Source organism: Lepidochelys kempii, chromosome 7 (genome assembly GCF_965140265.1).
Source record: "Lepidochelys kempii isolate rLepKem1 chromosome 7, rLepKem1.hap2, whole genome shotgun sequence".
In the NCBI taxonomy this organism is placed as follows: domain Eukaryota; kingdom Metazoa; phylum Chordata; order Testudines; family Cheloniidae; genus Lepidochelys; species Lepidochelys kempii.
In genome coordinates, this window is record NC_133262.1 from 104,996,677 (window position 1) to 105,022,351 (window position 25,675).

At 41.9% G+C, this 25,675-nt stretch overlaps 1 protein-coding gene and 1 long non-coding RNA gene across 3 annotated transcripts in view; one reads left to right on the top strand and one right to left on the bottom strand.

The window, feature by feature from the left end:
* LHPP (phospholysine phosphohistidine inorganic pyrophosphate phosphatase) overlaps window positions 1-25,675 on the bottom strand; it is a 165,323-nt gene that overhangs the window by 9,551 nt on the left and 130,097 nt on the right. The gene's annotated exons all lie outside the window — the stretch shown is intronic.
* On the top strand, window positions 1,013-19,739 carry LOC140914965 (uncharacterized). Its single transcript, XR_012160056.1, has 4 exons — window positions 1,013-1,168; window positions 4,121-4,276; window positions 16,888-17,585; window positions 17,727-19,739. It is a non-coding gene; the product is annotated as an uncharacterized lncRNA (long non-coding RNA).

Sequence of the window (25,675 nt, forward strand, 5' to 3'; positions counted from 1 at the left end):
GCTTTGCCATAATACAAATAATAATCAAGAAAAAGCTTGGGTCTGCCTCTAATTATTATATGCTTTCTTTTCTTTTCTATTATTATTAAGGCAACATTTTTTAATCAGAGATTACAAAACCCTTCAACAAAAAGATCTAACAATAAGGAATATCATAATGACACCCTGTACCTCACTGCACTATTTCTGGTAAATGCACTTGCAAGAGCAACAGAAAACAAGCCTGTGCAAGAAGTCATCTATGTCACAGATTCCTAGCAACCTCCATCTCGCTTCTCTTACCTCCCAGAACAGCACACATAGCTTAATTGTATTTAATTCCATCTAATTTACATGCAAGAATCCACAAATGGGTTAAATTAACAGCCAAATTGTTTGCTAACATCTAGGGGAAATCTGTGGGTTTGTCTCCTAATTGTTCCATATCATGTGAAAAAGCTACAGTTTTAACAGAGCAGAAAAACAGACTTAGTAGATGAAGTGAGCTGTAGCTCACGAAAGCTCATGCTCAAATAAATTGGTTAGTCTCTAAGGTGCCACAAGTCCTCCTTTTCTTTAGACTTAGTAGAGCGTTTCTTCAGGAAACAAACTGTCAAAATGCAGGAAAACACATGGACTGAGGGGTTAGAGAAGTATTTTCCCCTGTAAATCAAAAACGGGACAAATGTTAGGAACTAGTTACCTAGATCGCTGCTTTCTTGCCCTGTTGGAACACATTTTCTGAGGTGAATAAGTTCACTTTTTAAACACAGGCATGCTGAACAAGTTAAACTGAGGCACTATGCTCATTTGTTTGCTTCCTAGCCAGTTGGCTGCATGGTGATGCTAAAGGGGGTGTCCTCATGTATAAAACTCTACAGATAATATTCATTTAAAAAGAACGAGGTCAATGCTGGTAAGCCTAAAATTAGAACTGAGTGGGTGTGTTTCGGTGTCCAAACACACGCATGCATGTCATACCTCCCTTTGCTTTAGCCCTGTGGGCAGGAAGGGTGCTGAGGTATACTGAAATCCTTTGCTCTGAACTGGAGTACTTGAGAGAGCAGGATTATATTTCAGTGCTCCGCCTATTTACCAGGATGCAGCACAGGGTGGTGAGACATGGACATATGCATTTGTGAACAAACCCAGAACCATAGTCCTGGATGGCAGGCAGCCCAGCAGCAAGGTAAGAATGCTATCAGTGTTGCAGCTCCTTTGTTTTCCCTCAGGATGGGGGGGAAGGGTAGACAGATAGGTTTGGGATGCCAGGTTTTAATGACTGTGCTGGACCTTGAGTCTGTCCAGTTCCTTGATGAACATATAAGAGGACATGAGGAAATTAAAAACAGTTTATGTAATTGCTAAGACTAAAATCAGTGGGGAGAGAATCCTGCTCATGTTCCACTTACATGAAATTTAAGTCATATATTATTAAAAGATCTTTGAGTGCAATTCAGTTGTTTGGGAGTCAGGCCAAGTCCCTCCAACACCTGGGAAGTGCAGGTATTTCATAGCAATTGGAAGCAAAAAAGAAAAAAGAGCTAACAGGGCTAACAGTCACGATACAATATACTGTAGCTACTTGGTGCCATGCTCGAATTTATGGCTTCCTCATGCCCTCCCTCAACCCTGCCTACTGCATATCAGGGTTCCTCTCAGCCAAAGGATTCCCCATTGTCCCAATTTTGTAGCAGTTCTCCTACCCTCTCTGCTTCCTACCACATCTGAGAGCCACTTCATCTTCCCATGCCCCTGACTCCGTAACTCTGAAAGGAGGCGGCCTGATTTTTTCCATCTAGTGTGCAGAATGAGGAGAAAGGAAGCTGACAGCTATGAAAGCGATTGGAATCCTTCAGAGGTTTCTCTGACAATGAAGAATGCCCTTACAGCGGACATGCTGCTGTGACCACTGCCCATTTGTATTCACAGATTGCTTCGGGCACACCCTTCAAATGGAGTGCGTTCAAAGCACAGGGCTATGTCACTCAGGAATAACATAAAAAAACACAGCCAAAGGAAGATGAGACAGTGATAAAAATTGCTGGGGGGCGGGGCAGGAGGAGGGTCAAGCAGGTCTCAGAAATAAAGGGGGAAAGCAGAGCAAAGGCACGATAAATCAGAAAACTAATATCAATGGAGACTGTTTCTGAAAATCTTCTAAGGAACACTGAAAACACAAGATGATTTGGTAAGCATTAGCAAGAAGGTTGGCAATGTGACGCAAGAGAGGAAGGAGTGTTTCCAGTAGTTAGAGCAGGAGACTGGAAGTCAGGTCTCAGGTTCCATTTCTCGCTTTACTCCTGAATCACTGTTTGATTTCTGACAAGTAACTTCACCTCTTTGTGACTCAGCTTACCACCCTGTGAAACAGGTATCATAAAAACCTTCCCAGTCTCCCAATGGGTGTTGTAAGGCTTAAATAAATATAATAAAATGATGGTGATAATACCTTAAGCACCTATACAGGGTTTTTGTCTTCAAAACACTTTACACACTTTAATTAATTAATTAATCCATCCTGATAACATCCCTGAGAGATAGTAAACAAGTATCACCAGACAGAAAGGTTAAGTGACTTGCTCAAAACAAGAGAGAAAGTGAGTACATCAGATTTGCGATAAATCCCAGTTAATTAATGTTCATAAAGAGCTTTGAGACCCTTTGATGAAAAGAGCTATGTACCTTCAAAAAGTTATATATACTACAGCAGGTTTCTTGCATCTTTGATTTCTGAAAAATTCACCATTGTGTGTGCTCTTCCATTTCTAAAACAGAGTAAGTTGGTCTTTTACGAAGAATAAGTACAAGTGAAAAGAAAAGAAAGCCGTTAGGCAAAATAACTCTAATTTGAAATCCTATCCATTTTCTTAGACAATTTACTGCTTCCACCTTAACATTCTCAATGAACGTAGGTCCAGTGCTGCAAACCGAATGAGTTAGTACATCCCTGACTAGCCGTGGGAACTCAGACACAGAGAGCAGGAAACAAGACACAGAATAGTCTCTCTCATGTCAGTCCACTAAGGGCCTGATCCAATGCCCATTCAAGACAATGGTAAGAATACCATTGGGTACATCTACACTGCAAAAAGACCCACAGGACTTGTGCTATGGGCTAAAAATAGCAATGTAGACAGACATTCAGGTTCAGGCTGGAGCCTGGGCTCTGAATCCTGGTGAGGGGGGGAGGGTCTTGGCTCTCAGGCTCTAGCCTCAGTGGGAACGTCTATGCTGCTATTTTTAGCCCTGTGGAGACATCTATGCTGCTATTTTTAGCCCCCTAGTGCAAGCTGTGTGAGCCCAAGTCAGCTGATCCAGGCTCTGAGACTCGCCTCCTTGGGGCTTTTTTTTGCAGTGTAGACGTATTCAGTGACTACAGTGGGTGTGGGATTAGACCCTAAAGGACATATTCTGCAACCCTTACTCATGTTGAGCAGTCCCTTCCTCCACGAGTACTTCCATTCATTCCAATGGGACTACTAATTAAGTAAGGGACTACTCACCATCAGTTGGGGTGGGCACAATCTGGGCCTTAGGGCCTGATCCCAGGCCCACTGAAGTCAATGGGAATTTTTCCATTGTCTTAAATGGACATTGGATCAGGTCCATTTAGAAACCCTGTCTCTACCTGCGCTAAATCATTCTGAATGTTCAGTCCTCAGCTGGGTGAATTTTTGTGGCTGTACATTTGCAGGGCCACGAATTTATCTGCATCATGTAAACGTGTAGTCCTGTGAGAACCTATCAGTGATTTTCACCCTGATAATGTTCGGCAGCTCACAGCAGAGATCTGTAGCATGTCATCCAAAAGCTGCCCTGAAGACAGCATGCTACTATGCAACTGAGACCCATGGATAATGTATTTCCCATCTGTGAATTTCACCACTCTGATGCGGCAGTCTTTAAACTCAAATATTGTATAACTGCAGTAAGCACACAGCTGGCTACGTATATTTACGGGCAGATTCCCCCTCTCTCGTTCATGTTGGTAGTAACTTACTCCTCAAGTAGTCCCAATTCTCCTATATTTTAGATTTCTGTAGTTACTGTACCAAACAGTCTATAAATATACAATTCTGAGGAAGCGGATGACATGAGGAATTGTACCCCTCCCCCCGCTCTTTATTTTTTCTTTCAGGAAATGTAGCGCATGTGAAGGTACCAGATTAAGAGCTTTGCAGACTGACGCCCTCTCTTTACATGGCCTAAGAATACAGCATGGACAGTAGTAAAGAAAGCTTCTCAACAACCCTCCCACCAATGTGCCTCAGCCTCGTAGGGACCACTGCCAGGGGTGAGAAAGCTGGACAGTTGCCACGTCCATTCAATCTTTGGCCTTTCTGTTGAGACTGCCAACCAGGTGGCAAGTTAGTGCCGGTTCTGATAGTCGCGTCATGGTGACATATATCCCCTAGGGCCAGGCACTCAGCTGAGACCAGCAGCCCAGTTCACATTTCGTAGGCTGCCCCCACTGCACCGATGACGGTATCCATTATGGTCCCTTTGTTTTCTTCACTCATTCCCATCTCCATGCCTTTATCCACAATGCTCTCTGTGCATAGAACAGTCTCACAAAACCTGTTCACTAAGGCCTGGTGCTACCAAAAGCACCACGTGAATGGATCCCTGTTACTTCACAGAGCCCCTCTGCTGTCAGTGGGGCTCTGCAAGCATGAAGGGGCTCACCTGGACAGACCTGGGGGCTACTCTAATTTGTGCCAATTAGCCCTGAGAGTGTGCAATTCCATTTGGTCAAACGAGCAACCCAATGTTAAGAATGTTGCACAATGGTAGCCATTCGGAAGTCAATATCTGCGAATAGTTGCCCTGCAAGTACTATCATTTTGCTTTATACTTAAAACACCACATAGCTGGGAGGGAACTGCTGGTAAGTGTTAAGTTTTAAATGGTGATCACTGTATAAGAAGAGGCCCAGTTTTCACATACTTTGTAGATTCTGTCAAGTGTGGGAGCTAGTTGAACTGGAAATTGCACATGTTAATATACTGGTATGTTACCGGAGGGTTCACATCTGTTTCCTTGATGATAACTTAAGATGTGTCAAGTTTCAGGCAGACTAAGGGCCAAATTCAGAGTGTGGCCTAGTGGTCAGAGCACTGGACTGGGACTCAAGAGGACACGTGGGTTCTATGCCTGGCTCTGCTGAGTGACCTTGGGCTAGTTACTTTACCACCCTGTGCTTCAGTTTTCCCATCTGTAAAATGGAGGTAATAATACTGAATTCCTTTGTAAAGCACTTTGAGATCCACTGATGAAAATTGTTATATAAGAGCTCGGTATTATTATTATTCTCAGCTCATGTAAATAAAGGTAATTCTACTGAAGCACCTAGGGGAAGAGGGTGCAACAGCATAGGCCTTTAAGAAGTTGCACTTGCTTACACCAGGACTGCATTTGGCCCTAAGAGGTTATGGAGCAGTGACCTGAGGTTACTGAACTATATACTATGTATTCAATTTTGTGCATCTTGGACAGGATGTTGCTCTGAACATAATCCAAGTTCAGGCATCCCACAGAACATATGAGACTCCAAATGAGAGATTAAAAATGTGCTTGCTTGCATGAAATGCTAGAAACATCAGTAAACAGAGGACTCGTGCACTGGAAGTGCAAGTGAAAGGCATATTTGTGAGGTTTTGCTAGGATTCCATTGCTCATTAGGAGGAATTTGGAACCTTCTCTGTTGGTATACAGTCGCTTGGTATTGCTTGTGGAATGGGCCTGGCAGCATCTAATTTAAAGAGGATGTTACTTTGTTAAGTATGTTCATGATTGTTGACAGAAGGGTTATTGCCAGACACTTAGAGCAATGTTTCTGAACTTACATTTCAAATAGGAATGGTGAAATCTATGCCCAGCTACAATGAAATGTGAAAGCTATTATATCATTTAATGGACCCTTTTAATCCCTTTGATGACTTCTGAGGGTCTGTTATTTCCTCTTAGAGGAATGGTTCCCTGCATTATGAAGTAGAACGTTGCTTTTCTATTGGCTGTAAATCCTTTTGTGTCTTCTGTGCTGAGTCACTTGAGTTTTTATATACAGTGCATGCTATCATACTCTGGAACTGTACAGCAGAAACGTGGCCTTTGGTATGAGCAGTTGCCATGTATGTTTGTGTAATTGAAATGGTTCCCATGCTGTGTAATCAGAACAGCTTCATTTCTTAAATATGGGTTCATGCAGGGTTCTCCTTTTGTGCATAGCACAGATGTTTTCAATAAAAACAAAAGTCTCCTCCCTGCCCCTCAAAAGTCACACATGCTCTTTGCTGAGAAAAATCTGAGAAAGAACTGCCACAGATTTGCCAAACTCTCCAGCATAGTATGGCATTTGCAAGCATCAGGAGACTGTCCGTTTCCTGCTTGGATTAATTATTGACGAACTATGTGCCTTTGCCATGTGACCTTATTCAATAAATTAAGAAAACATTTTAAAATCCCAAGAAAGGATTTGTGGACATAGACACAAATATACATGTATACAAACATGCATCTTATACACAACTACTGCATTAGCCCTGAACAGATTATGGACTCACTAACACACTGCAGCAGAAATGATTAGCTTCTGGGGCTGGGATTTGCCTAAGGGCATTAGGCACTCAAATCATATTGAAACTCAGTGGAATTTGGGCACCTCACTCCTTTAGACACCTTTTGAAAAGCCCCGCCTGAGAGAACATGTCACTTCATCCTTCTAATTCATTAGACAAGTTCACAATATAATAAATGAATGAAATTCATGCTGACACTTGCATTTGCAAAGCACTTTATGGAAATTTAACTACAAAATGCCTATGGACCTGAACGTTGGGGAGGAAAGGTCTTTTTCAAGCAGTGGAAGAAAGATTTATTTATTTAGGGTTTATGAACTTGTTTGGTGATCTTTAATTATAAAAGTATTGGACCAATTTAATCCGAGGTGTAACTCTCATAAATTCTACAACCACTAATAATGTGATCTTCTAGCAACAAGGTGCCAGTGGCTAAATACCAGGTAGCGTTTAAAGGCTGTTTTCCAGGTAAACTTTTCAGTGAAAATAATACTTCTCTTTGGACAATGTCTGGTGAATCATATATTCTTGCTTTTAATTAGGGATGTGGCTATCAGAAATGCAGTGAGACTCCCAGGAAACCAAAACTAAAGAAGAATGACATCTATGTAATCAATTTCCCATCTCAAATGAAGTGATGCCCTATTCATGGCTAGGAACCAGCATTTTATCACCTTAAAACCTTTTTCAGATGAGAGGCTAAAAAAGTTAAATGTTTCCGAGTTGGAAAATTGAAGCAGCTTTTGGAATCACTTAGCCCAGACAAGCCAGTTGTGTAGGAATGTAGATCACAGAAAGTTCCTTGACCTACCGAACAGGAATGATAGGTCAGTGAAGACTTTTTTCTTTCCTGCTGGCTTTTTATCTGATCTCTCTCAATCACTATCTATATTTTTTATAGTAAGACTCAGCCCCTGCACAGTCAAACTGTATTCAGTGCTCTGTTCAAGAGGTACATTTTCACATGCTTACACCTCTGCAATAAAATGTGGTTTGGTTCATTGGTGATGGGGCAGGGGGTGATGCCATTACCTATTAGATGAACAGGAAAATCATTCATCAAAAGGAAAGACAAACTCTAGAGGCCACAAGCATATCTTTAAAAAGAAACTTATTCTCAAAGTCCAGAAAATTTCATGAGCAGATTTCTGTTTTCAGGTTCTATTTAGGACTGGCCGAAGGACGACAATTCCATTTCGCTAAGGATTTCGAGATTAAAAATCTGGCTTTGTTTACAATTGGCATGAAACCTGAAAACGTAGAAATTCTCCTTTAAGGAAAAATCTGAAAGTGTTTTAGTTTCACAATAATCAGAACACTGTTTCAAGTCTGACATTTTAAAATTGTATATTATAATACATACTGAAAACATTAAAAAATTTTGAAATGAAACCTTGCTTCAAAACAAAAAATTTAAGTGTTTGGTTCCGAAATGTCAATCCCCCCCACATATAAAAATTTTGCGAAAACAGACAGTTTTAGGAAGCGATTCAGTTTCAACAGAACTGCACTTTCCAACAGAAAATGGTTCCATCAAAATGTGTTCTGACCAATTCTAGTTCTAATGAAAATAAGACCTAGTGGTTGGTCTTCTTGAAACGATTGGTAATTTACCACACCCAGTAGATTAGAATCACCCCTCTCGTTGTATCCTACCGGTTGGAATTCCCAGGTTAACAGCCACTTGTTTAACAGCCACTTGGGGCTCTGGTAGCCGCACATTTCCAGTGATAGGTCTTTGTCGATGAAACTTATGCACCATCTCAGCCTAGGCCTGTGAGTTTCTGGGCATGCTGCAAGGCTCATCTATTTCCCCAGGATTTCATGGCAGTGTAAGGCTATTGACTAGAGGGGAGGGGGAATATGTTAACTTTGGGGGGTTTGGAGGTCTGGTAGTTGCCTTTCTGATCTACTGTTGAGCTTGGGGTGTTTTCATATTGTACAGTCCTGGGAGCCCTGGATAGCTAAATATGGCTCTCCTCCTGCAAAGTGATCTGTGTTCCCAGGAGGAGTCTCTTTCTGTTTACTGGAACTCCATGCAAGAGTCTGTCCTTGCAGATCAGCTTGTGGGACTGAGGCTTCATATTTACTAAAAGGAGACTAAGGCTGAGGTTTGCAAAAATGCCTCAAGAACTTGGATTAGAACAAACGAGAATTGGGCACCCACACACCATAGGTGGCTTTGGAAATCTCAGCCTAAATTTATCAGCGTGCCAGGCTCCACTCTTTCTTGATGCTGGAGACCTAACCAGCGAAACACCACCCGCGAAAATCCAGACTAGGCTACCAGCTAGTCATTTTGAAAAGTTATTTGGATGCCCACATTTACATAAAATTTGATCAAAACTACCTGGCACACTCTTTTTTCTCACCTACCTATATTATTATTATTTCCCTGCAGACTTTCTGCATGGCAGGCTTGGTTAAAATCTTCATAATATAACTCCATAAACTTGCTAAACATGGCTGCTTGCATCAAGAGAGGGAATTGCATTGTGTATCTCCAAGGTCACACCTCCATATTAGAGACGGAGGCAGCCATGAACCACATTGTCCAATGCTAGTGGCTGAGTTTGAAATGTGGACTGAGCGCTCTGGATGACCGCTGTACAGTGACAGTGCGGTACTATATGCGTTCCAGAAAGAGTTCTACCATTGAATTCTACATTAAATACACAATGGAACAAACTCTGCCCAAAGGGCAATGAGAAGTCACCAATTTTTTGATATACCTGGGGGTGGAATATAACACCATCAATGCACCAACCCCACTATCCACAGGGTCTTGGGGGAAGAATAACATAAACGGGTGTGCCAAAAAAGCCAGCACAGGGTAACTCTACACTGCAATTAGAGCCCACGGCTGGCCTGTGCCAGCTGACTCGGCCTTGTAGGGTTCGGGCTAAGGGGCTGTTTAACTGTGGTGTAGACATTAAGGCTCGGGCTGCAGCCCAAGCTCTCGGACCCTCCTACCTCACAGAGTCACAGAGCCCAGGCTTCAGCCCAAGGCTGAATGTCTACACCGCAGTTAGCCTGAGCCCCTAAGCCTGAATCAGCTGGGCCAACCGTGGGTTTTTAATTGCAGTGCAGACATACCCATAGAGGCCCAACTGTTTTAACCACTTAGGAACACGCAAGTAACTTGTAAAATGAAGGGCAATGGGCTTTCAAACTAACTGGTACAGACCCACAGTCTAGCTTTGAGCTGGTGCATTGCTAATCACTAAAGAAACTGCTCAGAGTAACTTGAGGATGTGCAGCTCACTGATTTAAATCAGGGGTTGCTGCCACTTCAAAAGCATCCATTTCACTGTAAACACTGCACATTATGGTTTGTTTATTGAGCCGCTCTGTAAACCAGACTTACAGTGCCTTCTCTTCTGTACCTTGCCTGCTGCTAATGGGTACCTGGCCCCACCTTCAATTTTCATAGCATCAGGCAAGCAAAACAGGTTTGCTTGAAAAAAACCGAGAGAATTACAAATAAACACGAACGTTGATTGTCGAGATTCCCATGAACCAGTTTCACAGACCAACTTCTTCAAATCTACATTGCCTAATTTAGGAGCGGCGGAAGCTCCCTAAAAGTGTGTGTGTGGGGCTGCCGGTTCCTGAACCGTGGCCCCGCCCCCACACTGTCCCGTCTCCCCAAGGCCCCACGCCCATGCTGCCCATTCCCCCCAAGGCCCTGCTTCTGCACCGACTTCCCCCCCCATTCTTTTAAAAGTGATGGGGCCCCCATGACCCCCTACTGCCCCCCGTTCCGGCGCCTCTGGCCTAATGTATTCATACAGCGCCTCTTGGATTAGAGGGTGTAAGCTCTTTGGGGCAAAGACTGTCATTTTCTAGATAGTTGTACAGTGACTAATACAATGTAGCTGACCTTAAGATGCTATTGCAACATATATATATAAAAATAAACACACACCCCATTTTTCATGCCTGCATTTGCCTGTTCATGTTTTCTAATAAAACTCAAGTTCCATTGTTTGGAACAGTGAAGTTTGTCACCCGTCCTTTTTCTTTGGGCCAGTCCTAATTTTCCAGGGGTTACTGCCAATTCTTGTATGGCTACCCCGCCTGATGCTGTATGATCCGGAGAAGGGAAAAGCCCTTGTGTGCTTCATCAGGGCATCCTGCTGAATAAATTCCCAGAGGTAGCAACCCACAGTGCTATTCTGCAGACTTTCCATCACTGCTCCAACTGACAGTCCAATCAGCAGCTGTGTCTTCTGTTTTGTGTCTACGATGAGAAAAACAGGCCTGTCTGGCAGCTGAGCAGGTAAGGAAGCTAGCATTGTGTTGTGTGCCTGCAGTCTCTGAGCTACGACAGAGGGCCTGTTTGGGCAGTAAGCTCCTAAAACAGACATAAATCAAGTCTATTCTATTCAGCACTTCATTAGGCAGCTCATGGGTGGGTGGGGAAGTCTAGCAATCAACAACAGAGATCTTAGGATCATCTACCCCACCAGAGACAGATAAGAACTGTGCTCCGCTATCAATGCCTATAAAGGAGTGAACCTGTTCAAAGAGTGAGAACACTTTGCCTGAAAACACTGCATTTATGTAGCATACTTCACCCAAGGATCTCAAGTTCTTAACAAACCTGGAAGGAAATGAGAAAAGATCCGCCCAGTGCAGCAGAGAAACAGGACCATCATGGAACTAGCAAGGGCTCTCTGATTCTCTGTCTGGCTCTGCTCCCACTTGACCCAAACACAGACAGTCTAGCATTGACAACAACTAGCTAACATATTTTCAAAGATGTCAAACCCTGTCTACACTTGTGTTTAAAAACACATTACTGAAAGCATGTTAGCTAACATTTTTTTAAACAAAAAGAAAAGGAGTACTTGTGGCACCTTAGAGACTAACCAATATATAGCTCACGAAAGCTTATGCTCAAATCAATTGGTTAGTCTCTAAGGTGCCACAAGCCCTCCTTTTCTTTTTGCGAATACAGACTAACACGGCTGCTACCCTGAAACCATTTTTTTAAATACAACATATTTTCCTAGTCTGGACGTGCCCAGGGAGTTAGTGTCAGCACAAGGAGTACAACACTGGCATTCCTGGCTCTGAGCCCTCTGTTTAGACCATTAGAACACTCAAAGATGGGAGGTAATTAATTGCCCTTCCTCTCAGATTGGTGTTCGTGCTCCTTAGTGCTCCTTATTTGGAGGTTATTAGCATATCCTTCCCTATTGCCATCTACAGCATGTGTTCAGTCCTTGCAGATTCAAGGTGAACTCCTGGCTCCACTGAAGTCAATGGGAGTTTTGCTGAAATCCTGGCCCCATTGAGGTTAACTGGGATTTCACACTCAGTATGTTGTATTTTAAATAATCCTAAATATGAAAGAATTACTAGCATATACTCAGGTTAGAGCGATGAAAAATCTCAAAGATATTCAGGATGCTTAGATTCAGTTCCAAGCGATCTAGACTATAAGATCTTCAGGGCAGAAACTGTTTGCTATTCTTATATAGTGTCTAGCACAAAGTTCTTGGCTGGCCCTTAGAAACTTCCATAAATAACATAGTTAATAACAAATAATAATAATCCTTCCAAATGGCTCCTAGATGTTATGCTATGTAATAACAGATCAATATTCCAATGGTAGTTTATCGTGGATGATTGCTAATAGGAGTATTATTCAGACACCCAAGCCTTGACATTTGAAATATTATGCTTTTTAGGGCTATCGTTTTACTACTTATTTGTACTGAACCTGGCACCCTGGGGTCCTGGTCCCTGAATGCAGGCTGCAATATAAACAATAGTAATCATTTCATTCTCAGATCCTGATAGCACTACCTTTGTGAGGCTAAAAGGGTTTCTAAAAGGGATCTGTATAGCTCCTAGAACTGACACATAACATGCACACAACAGCTGTAAATCAAAAGGATGACTCACATGAGGAATGGTTCTCTTTGGAATGTCTTCACCAAGTTCAATATGATGGATGATGTGATTTTTTTACCAGCATAGGTAAATTATGGTTCCTGGGTGTCTGACCTCTCCCAAGTGAGATCAAAAACAGTGCGTGTGTGTCATGCCAGAGTGTACACTTGCATTTCTAGTAAAGGTCCAAAAAGCACTAGTCATAGTTCAGCAGGACATTTCGCACTCTCTGGCTCTTCCCCCATAACCCTGTAAGGGTTCGTGCTCAGAACCTCACGGGATCAGACTCAGGTTTGTAAATTTCTTTTCTTTTCTAAAATATTAAATTGATGAAAAAGTTTTATACTTTTTAAATGGAGGGGAAAAAGAAAACGGGAACAGCAGCTTTCTGATTGCTTCATCCTCTTGAGTTTGTGAGTTCTGCTTTTTTCTGAGCACTTTTGCTGGGGCTTTTTCCCTCCTTTCTCATTCACTTTGAGTGAAGTGTAGTCCTTAGGAAAGTCAAAATTCCACAGCACCATCCATAGCCAGGGACAGTGTAGGTGCTGCTACAACCTAAGTTTGCTGGGAATGGGATGACTTTATGAAGCACATTTAACAGTACCCTTTTAATTTATTACTTTGTTACCTATTGCACTACAAATAGCAAGCCTCCAAGGATAACTTTATAATTAGAGTGAAACAGCACCATTAACACACTTTGCTGAATCCTTTAATGGATTCCTATGGTTAGACATAGTTACAAAATATGGAAAAGTAACACATTACAGGGATTTGCAAGACTGGCAAAGAGAAATCTGTGGAAGGCTAATCAATCTTCTGTGCTGTTTTATTCCTGGTCTATGATTAAACAGTAGCTTTAAATGCTAGTTTGGTATTTAAAAAAATAAAAAAAGAATACTTAAGTCCTTATGTGTAAAGGACTTATTAGATCATAAAGAGACAGACTTCAACCTCATTAAAAGAAAAGTTAAATGAAACATTTTAACTTATAGCACAGTACATTAACGCTCAGCAATGTAAGAGTCTTGAGTTAATTGCCTATTGCTTCCCCACCATAAATTATCATCTTCACTAATGGTACAGAAGAAGAACATTCATCCGGACCTGCTTATAAACTATATGATCATTTCCAAATATAGATCGCAGTTGGTGGTTCAAGCTGGAGGGAAAGAATTAATTCACAGTAGGTGGGTGCAATGGGAACACTTGGAAAAAGTGCATTTGACACTCCCATTTTGTACAAGCAAGCAAGAAATTCATATATTCAACCCAAGTGAAACTAGCAGATTGAGCTGCAATTACCCAATTTTCACACAGATATGCAGATTTTGGGGATGCAATCAATCTTCATGAATATTTGTTGGTGCACCTATTCCACATATGCGTGGTGATAGCCTCCTATAAAGTACTCTAAATGTTTTTACTGCTGTGTATTTTTTTAGTTTAATAACTATGCAATATGGGGTTAAAGGGTAGGGCATGTCCTGTAATGATTTAATATATCACTGTGGGACACGATGCATTCTCTAAAACTCTCAGTTTGCTATCCTGCAGCAATGATCTCCACAGCCATTAGGCTTACTGTTTTATTGTTGAAAGCAGCCATGACACTTTTCATTTGGCATTTGTTTTTATTGATACCTGTGTTAAATGACCCCAAACTGCACATATATTAAGGGTGTATTTCTATCTTGTGGCTCTGGTGAGATAGGTATGATCTATTTTTTTGCTGAAGGTCTATGGTGACATTACAAACCAGGAGTGCAAACTACTAATCCATCTCTGCCAGGCCTACTTCTAACAGTCCAAACCTCTAAGCAGCTTCACACAGAAATAAGAGGTTTATGCCGTTGGAAAGTGGAGTCCGCAACCAGACCCAGCTTTCCAGTGAGATTCTCACCATTTGCTTGCGGCCCAGGAAAATCCAGAAATATTAGGCTTTATAGTTGTGAGGTTTCTGTATGGAGAAAAGGTGGTTCATTTTTAGAAGTTTTAAAAATATATTAGCTATTATTTCCTCCCTGTGAATCTTGTAGAGTTGAATTCATGCTAGCAAAGGCAGTCAGAATTTACAAGTGTGTTTGTCTGCGTGTACACACACACAGACATCCCCACCCCTTTCTGCATGCTTTTAAACAACAGTGATCTTAACTGTGCAGAGATCATAGAATCATAGAATCATAGAATATCAGGGTTGGAAGGGACCCCAGAAGGTCATCTAGTCCAACCCCCTGCTCAAAGCAGGACCAATTCCCAGTTAAATCATCCCAGCCAGGGCTTTGTCAAGCCTGACCTTAAAAACCTCTAAGGAAGGAGATTCTACCACCTCCCTAGGTAACGCATTCCAGTGTTTCACCACCCTCTTAGTGAAAAAGTTTTTCCTAATATCCAATCTAAACCTCCCTCACTGCAACTTGAGACCATTACTCCTCGTTCTGTCATCTGCTACCATTGAGAACAGTCTAGAGCCATCCTCTTTGGAACCCCCTTTCAGGTAGTTGAAAGCAGCTATCAAATCCCCCCTCATTCTTCTCTTCTGCAGGCTAAACAATCCCAGCTCCCTCAGCCTCTCCTCATAACTCATGTGTTCCAGTCCCCTAATCATTTTTGTTGCCCTTTGCTGGACTCTCTCCAATTTATCCACATCCTTCTTGAAGTGTGGGGCCCAAAACTGGACACAGTACTCCAGATGAGGCCTCACCAATGTCGAATAGAGGGGAACGATCACGTCCCTCGATCTGCTCGCTATGCCCCTACTTATACATCCCAAAATGCCATTGGCCTTCTTGGCAACAAGGGCACACTGCTGACTCATATCCAGCTTCTCGTCCACTGTCACCCCTAGGTCCTTTTCCGCAGAACTGCTGCCTAGCCATTCGGTCCCTAGTCTGTAGCTGTGCATTGGGTTCTTCCGTCCTAAGTGCAGGACCCTGCACTTATCCTTATTGAACCTCATCAGATTCCTTTTGGCCCAATCTTCCAACTGGTCTAGGTCCTTCTGTATCCTATCCCTCCCCTCCAGCGTATCTACCACTCCTCCCAGTTTAGTATCATCCGCAAATTTGCTGAGAGTGCAATCCACACCATCCTTCAGATCATTTATGAAGATATTGAATAAAACCGGCCCCAGGACCGACCCTTGGGGCACTCCACTTGATACCGGCTGCCAACTAGACATGGAGCCATTGATCACTAAACTAAAGATTAGGATCACTAAAGATTAGGATAGCATCTAATTTAGGCACACTTGGGATGACCTTGTTCTCTGATTCTGTACTTAAATGTGTTCATGAATCTCTTGATAGCAGTTTCTATTGATCACAGTGACACCTGTTGGTAAGAAATGCCAAAGACTATCCCTGCAGCAACCACTTGTGCCAAGAGCAGATATTTCTGTGAGAACATTACAAACTATTGCTTCACCTTCTTGCCGTAAGCAAAGAAACAATAAAAAAAAAATCTGTAGCAAGATCCAACTAAATTGCTATTCAAGGGCAAGTAAGCTTATTATTTTTTAAAACACATCTTTTTGGGCTAACCTAAGGCATTTCATTTCCCCCCTCCCCCAGCCCCCAAAGGAGCAGTGGAGACTTAGGTTCTTGTTTGGGTCCCAATCCTGCAGGCTGAGCCACAAAGGCTGATCTCTAAGCCTGCATGGAGTCCCATATTGGCCCAAGGTGGGCCCAAGGGTACATCGGAACCAATCATCCTGGAGGATCAGGACTTTAAATTGCAATTCAGGAGGCAGAACAGTGAGATTCTTCCACAGTGCTCAGTGTTTAGATTCAGAAGGCTAGATTCTCAGCTGTTGTGAACTGGTGTAGCTGCACTGGCTTCACGGAGCCATAGTGATTTACCCCAGCTGAGGATTCGGCCCAGTATCTGGGAACTTCTGAACCTCTGCTGAACCCTCCTTGTGTGTAACTCACATGCTGTCGACATGAGCAAATTTAATACTCAGCGATTTCCCACGAAGATCTTGCAATAGGTCATAATGCCCTGAGCTGTTATTTCACTGTCAATAGTGGTGGGTGGTGGCAGTGCTATGGATCTAAAGCTTCCCTTTATTCACTGATTATTATTAACACTTGTCTCTGGCATTGAAATGCATATCCACAAACCTCCTTCTGTCCCAGTGTCAGCGATAATATGGACCAAAAGCATCTGGCTCTAGAGCTAGAGTGCTCAGGAGAAGAAAAAAATGCACTGACACAGTTCACTTACATTGCTAGTGCATTGGCTTGGTGCAGGAAGTGTTGATGAAAGGAGTGACACATGTTAACAGTAAAGATCTTGTCAATGTCAAAACAAAACTAATCCTAATGAAAACAGCATTTACATTGTTAATGTTCCAGAACAGCAGAGTGTGTGAGCCTTTCAACTAGATTTGCTCAGCTCAATATGTTTTTTCTTCCCACAGTTAATGCTGAGCTCCAAATACTTAGGGCTCGGGCTCTTACGGTACCTCAGGGGAGATGCTGAGCAGCTATTATTGCCTCGGTGAACTCACTGGGAGTTGAGCCACTCTGTACCGGGGAATGGAAGGTGCTCCGAACCTCTCCGGATCAAGTCTTTAAAATCCAAAACTTGAATGAAGTCTCCAGGGAAAAAGTGAGAACAAGTCTCACAAAAATTGAAGGACAACATGTAAGTGTTACCGTTATGCAAATAAATAATCACCATCATGGCCACCGCAATATATGATTTTAAATAGAAAATTGAAGTTAGACATTTTAACTGAAATAAATAATTCCTATGGGGGAATGTGCTCAGTTGGTTGGAGCCGGAAACTAGGAATCAGATTTATTGGGTTCTGGTTCCATCTGTGCTACTGATTTTCCGTGTGACTTTGGGCATGAAGTTTTGTCTCTTGTGCCACACTTTGCCTGTGTGTTAATGGATATAATAATACCTGAAGCCCAGATACTCCGGAAATATGTGCTTCAGAGATACCATGCAGATATTAATAACAAATTGCACAGCACAGAATTTTAAAAGTATTTTAAATACACTACAAAGAACAATCATGAAGCTGCTAACTTGAAAAGCCATGAATGGGACACAGGCAATGAACAGCTGCATGAATATAGAGCAACGCAGAAGACCTGGAGAATTGCTGTAAGATAATTTCTATTATTTTAAAAAATATTTATGGATTTATCTATTAATATTAATCTATTTATATGATTAATCTATTTATGGATTTATCTATTAATATAAATATTAATATTTATCTATTAATTTAAAAATTTTTTACAGTGCATACACCCAGGCCTCACCGGCTAATAGAAGTGACCTTAAAACAACATGGGAATTCCCTGCTCTCAGCTCTGCACTGGGATGGGAAAGGTCTTCCCCCACAACCTGCTCTGCATCATCAGACTGGACTCCCTGCTATCAAGTATCAGTATAATATTAGCATTCACTGTGATAATGCCTTCACAGTTATGGGGATGCTGAAATAGTGACAGCTATCCTGGAAAGTCTTATATATAGTGACATCAGGATTTACTTGCATTATCCAACTCTCTGATGCAGGTTTTCCATTAATTGGGTTCAGGCTGATATATGCTTTAGATGATACAGTGCTTACACTTCAGTGGAGGCAAGTAAGTCCCCTGCTCACTAAGCCACTAGCCGAAAGTGACCCTCACATTGAAAAGAATACATCTGCCTGGGGTAGAATGTAACCTGCACACAAAGTCTGTAATCAGTGCAGCAGGTAGCTGGCCACAGATGTTGACATGTACCTATGTTGGTGCTTCACAAAGTCCATTGGTTCCTAGTTCATTTTGGGACCAAATTCAAAATACTGAACCTAAGCTACTCTCCCTTAATGGAATGGCACTGGCTAAGTACCTCATCACCCAGGATGCTTTGAGAGAGATGCTCTCTCTCCATGAATAGAGCAGCTACAGAATCCCAGGACAAAACATTCAGGTACAGGAGACCTTGTATTCTCAGCAGCAGGACCCCAGTTACGGAGTTCCTGGGCAAAGAGAATCAGACTGAGCCCAAGCCTGACTGTTCAGCACAAAATGTCCCCTTTATCAGAAGGCCTTTCCCATTTAAACACAACATGTGAATTCCCGGCAACCAGGGAAAGGCGAGAGGACAACACCTCTGAACTTTGATAATTTCTTCATAAATCTCAGACAATGCTTAGAAACCAAGGGGATCAGCCAAGATATCAAAAGCATTTCTTAGAGGGAGGAACAGGTGGTGGGTGTTGCAGCAGACAGGGGTGGTCCACTTTTTTGATTTCTAGATCTCCTCTGAAAGTCCAAAGGTCTTGGAGAAGACTGTTGTGGGTGGTACTGAAACAGTCTGGAGCACTGTGCCATTTGGGACCTACTTCGCTGTCTCTTCATTTCAGGAACATGAATTCCGAGGCAATCTGAGTAAGCATGTAGATTTTACAGTGCTTAAGAAAAATCAGCTGCTAGAAAGTAAGTTAGTCTCAATCTTAACTAAGTGGTGCTGTTGCCCCATTGTAATGTGATGCATACTTTGGGCATTGGTTAGCCACGGGGGAACGTGTTACTTGGCCCTTCCCTTGCTCTTCAGCAGCTTGATAAGACTTCTCAGAAGGGTGCAGGGTGTTTGCCTTTGCTCTCTGCCTAGGTCTGTTAATCTCCTTGACATTTGGAGGCTTTTCAGCCTCCTATAGCATTTGTTAGATGTATTCAAGTTTTCAGGGCCTGATGAAATTCATCCCAGGGTATTTAAGGAAGTAGCTGAAATAATCTTGGAACCATAAGATTCCAATTATCTTTGAGAACTCATGGAGGGCTGGTGATGTCCCAGAGAACTGGAGAAAGGCAAACCTATCTTTAAAACCAAAAGGACCCTGGGAATTATAGATCAGTCAGTCTAACTCCGATACCTAGAAAGATACTGGAACAAATTATTAAACAATCAGTTTGTAAGCACCTAGAGGATAATATCATTATAAGGAATAGCCAGCATGGATTTGTCAAGAACAAATAATGCAAAACACCTAATTGCCTTCTTTGACAGGGTTACTTGCCCAGTGGATAAGCAGAAGCAGCAGACATGATATATTTGATTTTAGTATGGCAATTGACACAGTCCCACATGCCATTTTCATAAGCAAATTAGGGAAATGGTTTACTATAAGGGGGAGTGCAAAACTGGTTGAAAGAGTAGTTATCAATGAGGAGTCCGGTGACACCTTGAAGACTAACAGATTTATTTAGGCATAAACTTTCATGGGTAAAAAACAGTGCTTAAGAAAAATCACTTCAGATGCATGCACTTCGGAAGTGGGTTTTTTACCAATGAAAGCTTATGCCCAAATAAATCTGTTAGTCTTTAAGGTGCCAGCGGACTCCTCGTTGTTTTTGTGCATGCAGACTAACACAGCTACCCCTCTGAAAGTTATCAGTGGGTCACTTACAAACTGGGGGGATGTATCTAGTGGGGACCTGCAGCACTCGGTTCTGGGCTGCTACTATTCAATATATTCATTCTTTAACCTGGATTAGAAAGTGCTTATAAAATTTTCAGATGACACCAAGCTGGGAGGGGCTGCAAGCAGTTTGGAGTACAGGATTAGAATTCAAAATGACCTTGACAAATTGGGGAACTGGTTTGAAATGAATAAGATGAAATTCAGGAACAACAAGTGCGAAGTACCGCACTTAGGAAGAAAAAATGAAATGCACAACTACAAAATGGGGAATAACTGGCTAGGAGGTAGTACTGCTAAAACGTATCTGGGGTTATATTGGATCACAAATTGAGTATGAGTCAACAATATGATGCAGTTGCAAAAAAAGGTAAATATCATTCTGGATTGTATTGACAGGAGTGTGATATCTAAGACTTGGGATGTAATTGTGTACTATTTGGCACTGGTGAGACCTCAGCTGAACTCCTGTGTCTAGTTCTGGGAACCACACATTAGGAAAGATGTGGACAAACTGGAGAGAGTCCAGAGGAGAGTAACAAAAACGATAAAAGGTTTAGAAAACCTGACGTATGAGGGAAGGTTAAAAAACTGGGCATGTTTACTCTTGAGAACAGAAGACTGAGCGATATGATGGTTCTTGGGGCACGAGTTGGAGTGATGACCTCTCAAGGTTCCTTCCAGCCCTCCATCTCTATGATTCTATGATCACTGATGAAAATGTGCTGGAATTAATTTGCAAACTGGATACCATCAGATTAGGCCTAAATAGAGACTGGGAGTGGTTGGATCATTACAAAACCTAAACTTAATTTCCCCAATACTAATTTCTCCCTACTATTACTCACACCTTCTTGTCAACTGTCTGTAATGGGCCACTCTCTTACTACTTCAAAAGTTATTGGTATCTCCCTTGGTATCCTGTTGTTAATTGATTTATCTCATTAGACTGACCTCACACTTGGTAAGGTCCTTTCATGTATTTATACCTGCTCCTGTATTTTCACTCCATGCATCTGATGAAGTGGGTTCTAACCCACGAAAGCTTATGTCCAAATAAATTTGTTAGTCTCTAAGGTGCCACAAGGACCCCTCGTTATTTAGGTCTAGTATTGATCCCTGCGGACCCCAGCAGAAACACCTCCATTTGATGATAATTCCCCATTGGCAACTACTTTTAAAGATCTTAAAGCTTTTAAAAAATCTTCAGCTGCCTCCATGATGACCCATCACCTCTCACTAAAATCTGTAGGAAAGAAGCTTGTATTTCCATTCCATGAAGTCTGGAACCCATCCTCTCAAAGTCCAAGCCCTGATCTCCCTACACATTAAAACGTTTCACTGTTTAGCCCTGTTGCTTTGTATGACCAAATCTGAAAGGTTTTTGTAAGCCAGAGTCATGGGTGAGTCCCAAGGAGGAGGCCTAACTCAAATCTAGTGTAGGCTGAGGAATCTTAGTGTGAAGGAAAAATGCTGATCTCTTAAGTCTACTTCTGCTGTGAAACTTAACAAAATATTGATTCAGCTTCCAAAAATGAAGCGAGGCGAATACCCACACACTGTGAAAATCTTCAAACCCACAGATCTAGCAGCAACAGCAGCAGCTGCCCACACGACCCTCTGCTATTTAAAGAAATTATGAAACCTTACTTTACAGTAAAGGTTCAACAAAACTGTGGTAAAACCAAGTATATCTCTATCTTAAAATAACCCCCCTAATCACCAAGAGAATGTGACGATGTTGCAACCTCTAGACTGCTTTAGGGGTTCCAGTTTCCTATATTTGACTACCTTTTTTTTTCTCCGGTCCCAAGAGTGTTTCAATTAAAAAACAACACCAAAATCAATGCTAGGGTGATGCAAGCAGATGATGTGTATACAGTATAGATTCTACATTTTATATTGTCAAAGTTTTTCTCCCTCCATCTCTCTGTCTGCGCTCCTTTTCCCAAAATCTTTCCTTGACGGAATGCAAACTCAACACCATTTAAGATGGAGTTCAGTTTCAAATCATGATGCTCAAACATGATGGAAATTTGGTAAAACAAGTTTATAATATCGTGGTGTACACTTAAAAATATCTCTGTACTTTAAGGAGCTGATTTCCAGCTGGGGCTCAGGCACAAACAGGAGTTCAGTTTTCAACAGCTACCATTTGCACTTTCAGTTTGTTGTAGGCACAAAACCAGTAGGCAGATATGCCCTGAATCCCAATCTAGTTACACTGGTAAACTCTGGTTCAGTGCCTTATTTGTCCTGTGGACTGTGTTTTGTAAGAGCCACTGTGGCTCAAATGCTGTAAGGTAAAATTTCAAGGGCTAGACATTTTGAGGAACTGGATAGTTCATAGATTGGCACAAGGTACAGAATTTTTACCCTTTAGGTCAATAGTTCTAATTCAGGCCTAGTCATTATTATCTGCTTGGATGGCAGGCAATACATGAAATGATTTGGGGGTCTCTGTCCAGATCTCAGTGAACACTAAAGCCATCAGAATCATTGGCACCCTTATCGGCAGACTCTGCAGAAAGACCATCGAAAAGTGAATAGGCATAGGAGACTGAACTAGCTTCTCAGGCCTGAAAGTGGTCCCTTTAATTGAGACTTTAGGCAGATGGTCAAGCTCAGTTGGATGCTCAGTTGTCCCACACAGTGTTAATAATGTTTTCTTTTTTCTTCATTGAATTAGACAAGAAAATACCACTGAAAAGGAACATGAACATAAACATGCTCTCATACCTTCCTCCTGCTCTGCTTTCTATGTACTCAATAAACCCATCATTATTGGGGAAGAAGGCTGCAGCTGTATTTTCACAACCCAAATAAGTGGTCATTGGTACAAGTTTCCAAACCAACCTTTACAAATTAACACTGCTGACCTTAGCAACTGATGGACTTGATAGAAAATCTGGGGCGAACATCTTTCCTGCTGTGAACGATACTGAGTTCTCCTGATAATGTGCTGACCACACCAGGTAGAGGAGACCAAAGGCACTTGCCTGGAAGGGATGGAGCCAGCCCTACCCCTCCGCACATATTTTTATTAGCATGATGAGGCCATTCCAGATCACTCCCCACGCTATGGCCCCCATATTAAAGAGACCTCAAATTAGAGTATAACATCCCCATCTCTTTTCTAACCCCACTAGTTATCATAAGCAGTAATTCCTTATTGGGTCAACAATCAACAACAGAATTTAAACTGATTCCCCCCAACACACACACACACACAAAAGTGAATGATATATAAGAACCTGAATCAATCCTGTATGACCTCATGGCTTCTGATTCTGCCATGGCTGTGACCAAAGTCACAGAGTTTGTTATTTTTATGGGCTGTGTGAGTGAATGAGACCCAGTGAGAGTCACTGGGTGAACGAGCAAGCACAAACGTCAACAGCTGAGACAACTTTATTGAGAGTGTTGAGGGAACAGCACCACAAGACTGTGAAGAACTAAAGAGAATGTAAGTGATGCTCATTAGGAGTTCTGTGCAGAGACACAGGACCAGACTGATGGCAGATGCCTAGCATTTACATTGTTATAATATGTTCAGGACAATCAGTTTGGATGATGGGGAGCGGGTGGTGGTGGTGGTGGAGGAAGGGAAATAAGAATCACCCAAAGGGCCATGTGGGACCTCTAAAATTTGGACGTACACACACGGCCAGTAGGGATTACATATGGAAGAAAGACTCAGATGGTGGACTCCCAGGGTGGCATGAGCTGGCCTTTAAAACTGAAACAAGAAACAAAATACAAACCAAAACAGGAAAAATACCCACTTCTTAAACAGAGCAGACATGTGGCTTTACAAGTGTAAACTGGTTTCTGAAAAACCTGTGACTTCTTGATTTTAGCGATAACTTATTCCCCCAAATTTACCATAATAAAGTTACTGATAACTGCCTGAAACCATATAAGCTACCAACCTCGAATTTTTACCTACCTAAGTCCTGGCTCCGAAGTTGAGAGAAATCAATAGAAAGACTCCTATTGATTCCAGTGGGATCTGGATTCTCACCCTGTTGCCCTCTGACCCTGAATCTGGGGTGGTAAAGCCATTAGAAATGCTATTTCCTCGACACTACCACAACTAAGACTTAGCACTTATGCATTCCATCCGTGTTTGAACTAACTCACCCAACTCTGTCTCCATCACTGTCCACTGAATTTTATTCTGTCACCTCCATGGCTAGTGCTTATCATGGTAGTATTTTATACTCCATCAAATATTGTTTCAAACTACAACTTTCTATGCTATCGAAACAACCACACACTGTTCAGAGAATATTAAAGATCTGGCAGTCTCACTGAAGTGAAATCATGCAAGAAAACAGAGTTAAGACTGAAATGATCTTAACTCATGTTTGTGCATAAAAATTGTAAGACAATCTGTACCTTAAGATTTCCACTGTTTGGGAATCTCTGCAAAATTCTAGCATGGCTGCATTAGCTGAGAACTGGCTTCAAAAAGAATTCCTAATTTCTTGGCTTTTGTGTATTTTTAATCAGACCTTTGAAGTGCTCTGAATGCATTTACAGTGATTCACTTCCCTTTCCTTTCCTTTAGTTTAGCACTCTAAAATTTGTTTAATGGTGTCCAATGAAGATAGCCCATGGGGAGGATGAGATGACGTTGGTGGATCAGTAGATGCCATTCTCCTCTCTAAAGGCTTGTCTTCACTTGCAAGTTAGGCTGCATTAGAAGTTGACCTTGAGGAGTCAGGGTAACTAACAAGGGCCAGCAATCAATGTAGACAGGGGCTGTCATGTAACTTCATGTCAGCTTGTCATGGTGAATGCTATAGTGAATCAAGCTAACTTTACCCCAGTTAAAATTATTATTTGCTAGTGAACACAAGCCGTAAATTAATGCTTAGGAATAACTCAACACTCTGTTAGGGGTACCATGAAGCTGTAGATGACTCCTTTCAGATGAGATACAAAACTAACATCCTGATCACCGGTGGTCATTGAATATCCTGAAGCACCTTTTGCAAGTGTGGGGCCAAAGTCCAATTTGCATAGTTGCAGTCTTCCTCCCTAATCTCCCCCATTTATCTGGACATCTTTTTAATCTCCTGTCCTTTGCTGTGTGCTATTGGGCATTTATTGTGTTCCACAATGGTGAATTTAGTGGTGAATTTATTTCAGTGGTACATAAAATAATTCTGGTAACCAACCAAAAACAAAATCCTACCATAAATAAAGAGCTGTAGAATCTAGAGAATGCTCCCTAGTGGACCATAGAAATTTAAATATATTGGTGTATAAACCTACCAATAGTGTTTCTTTAAACCTGATGGCATAAGAGGGTCAGTAGAATGATAAGTGGATTAACAGGCTCTCATTGCTTGATCACTAGTTCAACTCCAGCCTGCATCAGCAGTGACCATCTACTGGCTCTAGGTGCTCTCAGTCTAGTGCCATGTAGACATATGTCCCTTTCACAATTAGCCACCTTTAATGGCAGCATCATTAGAGAGACCGCTTTGGTATGGAGACTGCTCTACCTTTTCCTCCCTACAGGTCATAGTTGATGCACTTTTGCAGGGAAGATTGCATGGCTCCCACCTGTGCTATACCTCTTGTGCGGTTAAGGTTAGGACTGTGGCCGCCAGGGCTGTCAACCCTCCTTTCAGGAGTTCTAAATTCTTACACTATTTTTTTTTTTGTAAATAAGGTGATAGATTTTTAACTCTTTAAGAATAAGTGTTGTCTAGAATCCTGAGCTGAGCGCGCATTTGTGTTTCTGCCCAGAGCACTTTTTTGT